Consider the following 8,597-nt stretch of genomic DNA (forward strand, 5'->3'; position numbering starts at 1 on the left):
AAGGGCTCTTGACGGAGCGCCCCGGCAGCAGTGGTTTGCTGCCCCAAAGCGATGACAGCCTGGCCAGTCTCCAGAGTGTTGCTGTGACCGTGTCAGTGAGGGAAGAAGCCTCCATCTGCGGCCAGCTGGCGCTGTGCAGATGAAAAGCGACGCTCTAGGCGAGGGCAGCCAACGCCAGTGGATGCCCAGCGCAGGGCACTGCTGTTGTGCGTTCAGCCTCCTGCAACACTACCCCAGCAACAAACTGCTCTTGACAACCCTTTTCATTTCTGTCCCCAGTTCTGTGAGGCAGAGCCAAGGTTAGTGACCTTAGCTCGTTGTCCTCTCTTTTCCTATGATGTGCATCTTTTCAAACATGTTCCGTAGCTCTTTGGGCGTTAAGGTAACAAAGATGGCATCGCTTCCCTGTGCGTCCTTGCCATACCCTCTTCCTGACGACAGCAGGTTATTCCAGTGTCAGTCTTGCCACTCTACCGACCGTATTTCCGACTGTGGCAGGGCTCATGCAGTACTGCAAGGAAGCGCAGTTGAAGTTGTGTCTGAGCGTTACTAGCAGTAGCTTGTCACTGAATCTAACTGTTCCTCAGAGTCAAGCAACAGGAAAGTTGGCAGAGTAGACAGATGGCCATCCAGATCCTTACACATAGCAAACCACAATCCTCTGTCACTTAAATCACTCATGCAACTTCCAAGTATGACTCCCACCTCTCCAGTTCTTATTTCTGTGGGGGGGGTGTTGAGATGTTCCAGACTAACTTTCTGTGTTGCCCTTGCCTACTACTGTGGTACAAAACCCACAACAGACGTAAGCTCTCTAGGGTAGATTTGACAGCTTCTTTCACACAGGGTGTAACTTCTAGTGTTAGTTTGAATTTAGTATTTTTTCGCGTGTAGCTAAAACTTTTTGGTGGCAAAGCTATGTATAAGTCTGTCAAGGGCTGCTCCTTAAAAAACCCAAAAAACCAAAACAACAAAAAAACCCCTATTATAATCATCTGGCTTTTTTTCAGCCTTATCATGTCTTTTTCCAGATAAAATAAGATATAAAACATTCCAAAGAACCGAGGTCTTTCTGGATGTTTGTTGGTACTGTTTGTTTGTTCATTTTGGTTTTCTATTTAAGAGCAGTAGCAGTATCACAAAACTTAGCAGCATACCATTTTGCAATGTCTGTGGCTTATGAAAACTTTGTAATATATTGCCTACTAGAAAATGCAATCCTGAACTATTAATAAACTGACTTAACGGTTCTGTATTCAATCATGTGATAGCCTCCCCCTCTTCTATGCCTAGCAGTGGTCTTCCTGCATTTCTTCATTTTTCAACTTCATAGATCTTTTCAGTGTCCTCTAGAAATACTTTTTTCACTGTGTTGATACCTGTGTTCTTCATACTTTTTGTGGTGTGACTTTGTAACCATCTCTGGGTAGCATTCTTATTTTTTAAGAGCACAGTTATTTACAACTTTATTTTGAAGCCATGTGTTGTCTCCCCAGCTGTGTAACTTTCTGTAATGTCCTTGTCTTCTAGAGTTTCCAGTAACATTTCTGTGGTATCTTCGCACTGTTACAATTAATCTGATTTTTTTAATGTTATGAAATAAGTGACAAATCTGATTGCTTTTTTTTCCCCCTTCCAAAATTTTCACGTAAGAAAATCAAGAACAAGCCTTTTCTTAGTGTTTAGCTGAATTTGGTTTTGCATAGTATTGACTTGGGTAGTTCTAGAAATTTATCCCATTAAATATTATTTTTCACTTTTTTCCCCCCAAACATTTCAGAGATTCATAACTATTGAAAGATGGAAAAAAGTAAAACAACCTTTTAGAAACAAATTCAGACATGTTTTTGCACAGTATTAAGGCATTCTGAAAATAGCTGTAACAATAACGTTTGTGGGCACTAAATTATAAGAAAGCAAACAAAGCTCCTACAACGAGAAAGACTATGTTTGTGGTAAGTGTTAGGAAATAAACTTCAGATAGTCTGCTGAGTTCTGTCCGAGTTGGAGTATAGTAACAATAGTCATGAAGTGTCCATGGCAGCAGCTTATTAAAAGAAACAAGATATTATCAAAATATTCTGATCAATAGATATTGGTTAATGGGTAGGTTGTTCTTAAAGTCTTGCTTAGTCTGCATGTAGATAAACATTGAAGAGATAGAATATTCACCAGTGGGCAAGAAAATTGGGTTTGATGAGTGTGTGTATAAATGAAAGAAATATATATTGCTACGTCTCTGTGAACATACGATTTAATTATGCTGAACTGTTTTTGAATTATCAGTTGGTGCAATACTTAAAGGTGAATACGGCAGTTCACTCATGCTCGGTGCTGTTAAAGCCTGGGATTGCTGGTATAGCTTCCAGTTCATGTGAGCGCTGCTTGCCACAGGAACAAAACTTAATGTAGCCAAGAATTCTTTTACCACTCTAGTAATTGTATTATACTTGATGTGATACTGTTTCTCAAGACGGAATCTACATTTGAAGTTGTGCTGCAGGCAGGCTAGAAGCGTTAGGAGACATGAGCTGTAAAGATCTCACGCCTCACGTTCTTTTTCTCTTTAGCAGATGCTTCAAACCCCCGTTGCAGGGCATGGGTGGAGGTTACATTCTAGTAAATCTGCTGAAAATTTACGTATAGACAAACCTGGAGCTTGCTTTAGCTTTGGTAAGATCACAGTTTTTGAAAGAAATATAGCAATTAAGGGCTAATTGCAGCGTTAAAACCAAACAAAATCCTGCATTGCAGTTCAACATGAATTTAAAATGGAGGTGTTTATTCTAAATAATTTCTATTCTTTTTTAAAATAGTGTTTGAAAACCAAAATTACTTTCTTCCTCAGCTCAGGCAAGTCAGGTATGTGTGTAGTGTTTATAAGGTTTTCTTCTTTTAACTCCTATCTTAAGCTTTTTTATTGCCAAAGTGTCTTAGTTTTTTATAATTATCTCATGTTGTCATTTACAATGTTGAAGTAAGTAACGTAGACATAGTTGAACTTGGTTATAAAGAAATTGTATGAAGAAATTCATCCTCATCTTGGCATATTATATACCTGAAGCAAATTTAGCGGGTCAGCAGCTAGATGTTTGAAACTGAATAGCCAGGATCTTCAGACATCTGCCTCCTTCTCTTCATTTAATTAGCACAACATTCTTGTTTCTTTTGGTAATACGTTTTATGTTATGCAGTCTTCTCTACTCCATTTTCAATATTTTGTGGGTAATTTTGTCAGAAGTAAGTGCATTGTAGGTGTTGATGAGAGAATAATGGAGCTTTTCCCCCAGGAGGAAGAGGAAGCTGACTTCTTCTGCTTCTTGGAGAGGCCCAGGAAGTAGTGGTTTGGGTTGTCCTGGAAGGACTGTTCTCTATTTTCTCACAGTCTGACAACTGGCAAAATTAAAGATAGTAGAGAATTTGTGATTTATTTTTTTTTTAATAGAACTTACTGATGAACAGAAAGCGTTTCAAGCTACCACTTGTAAATTTGCTCTGGAGGAAATTATTTCTGTTGTTGCGCAATATGACAAAACTGGAGAGGTAAATCTACCATAGTGTAAGGGAAAAATTAGACTTTTATCTTAACCTGCATAAAGTTTGAAGTGTTAATTGTGATAATATAGAAGGTGATTTTTTTTTTCCTGTCTATTTCAGTATCTGCTTCCACTTATAAAATGGGCTTGGGAACTTGGTCTTAAAAATTCACACATACCAGAAAAGTGTGGTAAGTAATCAACTTTTTAATCTGTAAAATGAAACAAAGAAAAGGCATTAGGTGACATTTGTATGTGTAATTATGGATTCTGTATAAAATAAACAGTTGCATACTTGAGTAATATAAATTTAATCAGTTGGCAGGTTGACACGTAGAGGTGTTAACTATGTGTGGATGTAATCAGGAGACAAATTAGACAGACTACGATTTAGTAATTTATGACCAGATTTTCCTACTGTGATTACAACTGCCTAATGTTCCCCTGGTGCACTGTGTCAACTGATGAGGCAGAGAAATTAGAAGGTCATGCTTTGTTCTAGTCTCTGACACAGGCTGGAGCAATTTAAGAGTTTGTTCCAGAAGGACAATTTTTCAGTTTAGATTAGGTGCGGTACAGCAATGCTTTGGCAGTGTTCAGGTAAATGAGCAACCATGGAAACAATGTTAAATTATTTCCTTTTTGCATTTATGTTACTTGAAAAAGAAGTTAGGAAAGTATTCATAGCAGACTCTTTTTTTGGATGACTAATGAGAGGGTATATCTTGTATCAAAAATTTAATTAGTGAGGTTAAGGAACAAAGAGACAAAAGGAGCAATTATGAGGAGCAGATTTATTCAGCCACAACTTCTAGAGAAACTGAAGGCTGAAATAGCAGGACTACCACAGTGTATATCACTTAATTATTACATGAAAAATTACAAGTGGAAAATTGGACACCACTGCTTTAAAATGTTTCCAAGGGAGATCTGGGGAAATACATACTAGTAAGTCTGAAACACAATGTAAATTAAGAGCATGTAAGATGAAGTACGGAAATAGTGGACACAGATGAACACGATATGGTAGAGAAAGGTTTTTGTGAAAGGAAGTCATGCCTCATAAAATAACTGGGGTTTCTGAAGTAGCTGATCAGTGTGTGAACAAGGAAAGCCTGGTTGATACAGAGTGCTTGAACTTCCAGAATAAGTTTTAAAAATCATCAGGTTTCATACTGCAAAAATTAACAGCACAGCCTTGCTGGGTCTTGTGCTGCTTGCAATACCTATAAATAAACTGGAAAAGGGGGTCAATACTGAGGTGATAGAGTTTACTGATAATAGCAAGTCATTCAGTGTAGAAAAGATGAGGCTGGTGCAGAGAGCTGCAGGAGAAGGTCGTGAAACTGAGTGACTGTTAAAATGGCAAATGCCATTTAAAAAAGGAAAAGTGATGCACGTGTGAAGGGAAAGAATCAGTCCAAACTTTGCAGGGAAATGGTATCTTCTGAGCTAGTTAATGCCTCTCAAAAAAAGAGATTTAAGGGTTTATAATATATAGTTCTGTGAACATTGGCATAACTCAGAAGTGGTAGAAACCATAAAAGTTAGGGTAAGAAGGGACCTTTAAGGGAATGAAGAAAAGAGCGGAAGATGTAATTATGCTGCTGCCTGAATCCAAATTGCATTTGCCTCTTTAAATCATTATGTAGTCAGATCCTTCCATCTCAAAAGAGTATTGTGGAAACGTAAAAGGTTCCTAAAAGGGTGACAGAGATGATAAAAGATGTATCTTCTGTGTGAGATGTAGCTTCTGTGTGAGAAATGACAAAAATGTCAGTGTCAAGGAGAGAGTGAAAAGGGATTGACAGTTCACTGTCCCTTTCAATATAACTAGAAGGCATCAAATTAAATCAGCAGATGGCATGTTCAAAATAAATGGAAGGAGGTGGTTCTGCATGCAGTGTGTAGTTAATTTGTGAAACTCATTGCCCCTGGATGGTACTGTTGCTAAAATTTTACATAGATTCAAAAAGAGACTGGGCAAATTCACGTAAGAAATATCTGTCAGGGGTTAGCGTAACAAAGATACCAAAGGGAGGTATCTCTTTGGCTGAGGAAGTCACCTGAAGGTGTGGGGAAATACTTTTGAAGAAGTATAGTTGTATTGTTGTTGTATTTGTATGTGCTTCCTGAAGTGCTGGCTTCTGTCAGAAGCAGGTTACCGCGTTGGTTGTCTGACTAATATAAACACTTCCCCCCTGCCCCCCACCCATGCTGTGGTAGCTCAGGACCCCTTTCTCTGCTTCCTAAGAACTCTTAATTCTCAAATATAAAGTAGTCAAAAAATTTGAGTGGTACATCCTTGCCACTTTGTGCAACGTGTCCCACATTAATCACACAATAACCCTGGAACTGCAACATCTAATTGTCAAATCGCCTATTACTCTTCTGACAAAACTTTATTTAAAAACCTTGCATGAGAATGGCTAACCAAAGGCAGTACACAATCAAATGTATGTGGGGGAATATGTTTTTGTTAATTAATTAGTGTAAATCACCTATGTTACAATTTAAACCCATTCTGGTAAATGAAATATTTCAATTGTAGGTGGCCTTGGCCTTGGCAATTTTGAAGCATGCCTTGTTACAGAAGAGTTGGCTTCTGGATGTACAGGAGTTCAAACTGCCATTGAAGCAAATTCCCTGAGGGTAAGTTCTGTCTTTTCTTACATCCCTTAAACCAGAATCTGTACATTTAAAAAGGATGGATTAATGGTCTAAATACTCTCTTTCAGCAAACGCCAGTAATCATTGCAGGAAATGAACATCAGCAGAAAAAATACTTGGGAAGAACGACAGAGGAACCAATGATGTGTGTAAGTATAACTGCTACACTGTAGAATGTTCCTAAACCATATTAATAGTATTAGTCCTTTTTTTTCTTCTTTAGCTTTCTTTTTTCTATTTTCTTTTTTCTTTCCTGTTTTCCATTTTCCTTCTCCCCCCTTTCCTCCCACCCTTTTTTTCCCATTTTCCACATTTTTTTCCTGTCCCTTTCCCCCCTCCTTGTTTCTTTTTCCTTGTTTTGTCGTCCCCCCCCCCCAACACTGACAAGTACTCACAACATAGCACATATTTTGGTTTGTAAATAAACAGTGGCATTTACTGAAAGGCAGGGAATGGCTAATAAAATACATTCAATAAGCAAATAGAAGATAATACTTGGATAATCATCCCCATCCTAATTTACTTACCAAAAATTAACACCTTTTATTTGCCTTTCAAGAAGGAGTGTAGGCATTTAAGAAAAATACGGAATTTCTATAAGGAAAACCTCAGGCTGAATGGTAATTAAATTGTATTTTTGATCTTAAGTATGATATAAGCCAGGGGTCCTCAAACTTTTTAAACAGGGGGCCGGCGCACGGATGAAGTGGCAGGAGGTCATCTGTGGCTGCTTGGTTTCCCCCCCCAGCCCCCGGCGGGGGGGTTCTGTGAATACTGGGGGCCAGATTGAGGACCCTGGGGGGCCGTATCCAGCCTGCAGGCTGTAGTTTGAGGACCCCTGATATAAGCAGTACTTGTTACACAGAAAGAAGTAAAGATGCAAGTGCAGTGCGTTAAAACCTGAACAACTAGACCTCAAGAACACAGTACACATAAACTGTTACTTAGTGCTCTTATTTTCAGGTTTTAAAGATCCTCAGCTTTCATATTAGTTTGAAGTCTGAGGATGTAATGACTCAAAGGTTACAGAACAGTGCTGTTTCATTAAAAGACAATTTTATGTATTATGGATTTATAAAGAAAATTAACTCATGTATGTTTGGATTCTTGCTCCGACAGCTGTTGTTGGGTTTTTGGGGTCGAGTTGTTGTGGTATTTTATTTTATTCAATGTTTTGGGTTTTACCATGCAGTTCACTTAAACCTTTTACAGATCAGTTTGATGCACATAGTCTGCCATAATCTGTGGTTTCTTAAAAATAAAAATCTTATTCCTTAAGATTTTACATTTTATTTTCTTTTAGGCTTACTGTGTAACAGAGCCTGGAGCAGGCTCTGATGTGGCTAGTATAAAAACAAAGGCTGAGAAGAGAGGAGAGGGGTATGTTATTCATGGTCAGAAGGTGTGGGAAGGCAAACTGATGTTATAACTCATGTTATATTTTCTGTTATGTTCTATAGTGGCTCCCCTCAAAATTAAATTCTTTAAAGATCTTTTATAAATCGGAATATTTATTGTGTTCCAACATGCTGCACTTTCATCTTTGACCAGTTTATCATGATAGGATATAAGAACACAGTGTCAGTGCTGTGCAAAGCCTAAAAAGGAAAATGAGCGATGATATGACAACTCACTCCAGAAGGCCTGTCACATCTTGCTGCTATGAAAAAAAATTAATTCTGCTTTTTCTTCAGGGCAGGACAGCGATAGAATTTAACTTGCAAAGTACTCAGCAGGCTGGTATTACTAACTGCCTTGCTTTGTAGCTGTGATTGAGATCAGTTGCTTCTGATTCTACTAGAAACACCTCTTGCTTCTAGTGAGGCTGGAAACACTGTTGGATTATGGTGTTACATTTTTATTTTCTGAAGGGAAGACAGCTTTCAGCTGTCAGAGAATCCAGATATTGCTATGGTGTCTATGGAGCGTGCTTTACAATATAAACCTCTTTCATCATGTTTCACATCATGCTGATTTGCAACATACAAATTCTTCTTAATTCAAGTGGGAAAACTTTATGCATTTATCCAAAAGTTCAATTTGCCAGTTATTTATTTCCTTGTTCAAGGCAGATCCATCAATCGACTAGATATCTTTTGACATTACTGAACACCATAAATACGATTTACAACTGCTAATTTCCAAGAGAAATACTTACAACTTAGAAGAATAAAAGTAAGATCTTTGAAATCAGGTGATAGCATATTTTACATGCAAGTATGTATTTTCTAACCATTATTTTTTATGTAGGTGCTGTGACTGGGCTTCTTTTGTACTATTCATTAAGCTTATAATATAAAGACTTACGATACATGGAAAAGGTGAAGAATCTTTGCTTGCTTGCTTGTTTAAGATCTGTTGATCTGAAGTAATTTTATTGAATTTTATGAA

General features: G+C 37.9%; 1 long non-coding RNA gene across 1 annotated transcript; it reads left to right on the top strand.

The window, feature by feature from the left end:
* The first annotated feature begins 2,569 nt into the window (after window positions 1–2,569).
* Window positions 2,570–7,574, top strand: LOC121095532. Its single transcript, XR_005830137.1, has 4 exons — window positions 2,570–2,673; window positions 3,658–3,727; window positions 6,088–6,355; window positions 7,510–7,574. It is a non-coding gene; the product is annotated as an uncharacterized LOC121095532 (long non-coding RNA).
* The last annotated feature ends 1,023 nt before the right edge of the window (window positions 7,575–8,597 follow it).

This window comes from Falco naumanni, chromosome 11 (genome assembly GCF_017639655.2).
Source record: "Falco naumanni isolate bFalNau1 chromosome 11, bFalNau1.pat, whole genome shotgun sequence".
NCBI classification, from domain to species: domain Eukaryota; kingdom Metazoa; phylum Chordata; class Aves; order Falconiformes; family Falconidae; genus Falco; species Falco naumanni.